Genomic DNA, 2,672 nt, shown 5'->3' on the forward strand with positions numbered 1-2,672 from the left:
AGTTTTGAACTGCTGACCTTAAGGTTCGCAGCCCGATTCGTAACCACTACGCTAGAGAGTGTAATACTGTGTCCTAATCATTGGAGTACTCACAAACGTGAAATACCAAGGACTCATGTACTCTCTGAGATACATGTGCCTTTTAAAAATGTCATATAATTTTGTGTTGTCCAAATGTAACTTTATTTCACTTTAGGGTAGAAAACACTACAAATAAGTGGGGTTTTTTTGTTTTGTTTTGTTTTTTCCCTTCTTACTCAAGTAAATTGTTCTGTGTTCGCTATCTCCCTTGTTGTTCAATTATCAAGATTTCTCTCAATTTCATTTGCACCTGCTGTGGTCACAGGCCAGTGTAGACAGCTAGCCTGGGAACACCCGTCATGATGTATCAAGGCAGATCAGTATCGACCGTTGCCTCAGAGATGCGTGAAGCGAAAGGAAAGAGAGGGAAGCCTTGGGAGAGATGCTGTGCTCCTATCTCTAGCCTGTAGCTAAGACATCTTCAAGAATGACATAAAAGAGTGACGAGGCTGATGCACTGATTTCCCATACAGCTGTTGTGGAGGCACAGATAGAGTGTTCTAAGCTACAAGTCCAGAGACTGACTGCCTCCCCTGGGCCTGTCAATCACAAGCTGTGTGACCTCAGCAAGTGACTTCACCCTCCAGGCCTCAATTTCTTTATGTAGAAACTTGAGAGTTAGCACAGAGCAGCTTTCAAACTTGTAAAGAGGTGAAATAACCTTTTCCTCAGAAATTTGCTGTGGAAGAGCAGTGCACAAAATAGATAAAAAGCGGAATTGTGTCGGCTGAAGAAGGGGTAACACAGACCTCCTTTGCTTGCCACCGAAACACTGAAACTACCAGAAGTTTCTAAGGGCCCTTCTAGCAATGATATCTTGTGATTCTACTTCTTAAACTGTACAGAGTAGTGCGCTTGGCAGAAAACAAACATGGATGCTCCTCAGAGAAGCAAGGACTGAGTAACATGTCACCCTGCTGGTATGGACATGGTGTGATCAAGTCAGGTCAGATCTTCTGGGATTCAGATTAGGTTGGTGGGACATGGCAGCAGGTGGCTGCTAGGCTGATAGAGCAGCTAGGAACACTAGGGCACAGTCACTAGGATGTTAAAAAGATGTGAGGTTATCCCAGAGAATGCTCTCTGGGGACCACAAAGGGCTGGACACTGAGCCAGAGTGAGGTACAGGGCACATGGCCTTGGATGGAGACTCCATGAGGATCAGAATTCATCCCCAGTGGATGCTCTATGCCAGGTATAGGATAAGGACTTCGTGCCTGCTCTCAGCTCCTTCATCTGAAAAATGGAAGTGTTAGAGCTTAACTCATGAGACTGTTGGGTAAGGATGATCACAGAGCACAGGCTTGGCATAGGGTAAGCCTCACACACCATTGCTGTTATTGCTATAATTGAAGAAGCAGAGGCACAGAGAAGTTGTCTACTCCATAGTCACAGAGCGGCTCAGTCGTACAGGCAAGACTCAGAGGTTTTCTGAGTCTCCACACCAAGTGAATGCTCTCCTGAGGCCCTTCCTTAACCCCACCAGTTCCTTTTTATTTTATTTTTAAACTTTAAAAATACAATTTCAGTGCCTATATTTATCATTATTATAAATAGAACCAACATTTGATAGTCATGTATTCTTCTCACATATGTGAAATCTACTTTATATTTTTATTTTTTTAAAAACCTTTTTATTGTGATTTATAGAACAGATCATCAGTTCCATATTCAACAAATCATAGACTTAGTATCATTACAATGAGTGCAGTCCCTTCCATGCACAATTAGTTAACAATATTTACCTCTTTTCACTTTAACTCTTGCATTCTTTCTTGTGTCTTCCACTACCTTCTTCTTTCCTCTGCAAACCACACTCTTGCATATTGTCTTCCTCATCATCCTAGTTAACATGTGTCTATCCTCTACTCATCTTTCTCCTGTGGAGCAGCTGGTAGTTTTGAACTGCTGACTTTGAGGTTCGCAGCCCGATTTGTAACCACTACGCTACCAGAGCTCCTTTAAAGATTATTAGCCTTGGAAACCCTGTGCAGGGTCGCTATGAGTCGGAACCGACTCCATGGCACATACAACAACAACAACATCCTCTACTCAGTGAATAATTTTCCCTTCCCTGGTAAACATCATAGAGTGTTCCTTTAAGGAAAAAAAAAAAAAAAAACCCTTTTTTTGAACTTTTACAACAACGGTCTTTTGTGATTAACTAATTTCACTCAGTATAATGAACCTCCAGGTTCATTCATGTTATGAAGTGTTTTGCAGATTTGTCATTATGCTTCAATGTTGCATAATATTCCGTTGTATGTATGTATCAAAGGTTGTATCCATTCTGATACTCTCTGTGTCTTGACTGTGCATTTAATCTACTTACATTCAGTATTATTACTGATAGGCATGCATTGATTGCTGCCATTTTGCTGTGTATTTTTTTGGTGATGTTGCTAGTTTCTTTGTTCTACAAAAATTTCTGCACTGAAAGAAAGACCTACAGGAAAAATATAAAACAACATAGGCAGACTGACTGTTACTACAAGAACAAGCAACATGCTTGCCCAGGAAACATCAAGGCAAGTGGTCGGGTCCCCTCAGTGCACACCCCCTTCCAAGACTAAGACTCAGTGGGAATACAC

Source organism: Chrysochloris asiatica, unplaced genomic scaffold (assembly GCF_000296735.1).
Source record: "Chrysochloris asiatica unplaced genomic scaffold, ChrAsi1.0 scaffold00296, whole genome shotgun sequence".
NCBI lineage: Eukaryota > Metazoa > Chordata > Mammalia > Afrosoricida > Chrysochloridae > Chrysochloris > Chrysochloris asiatica.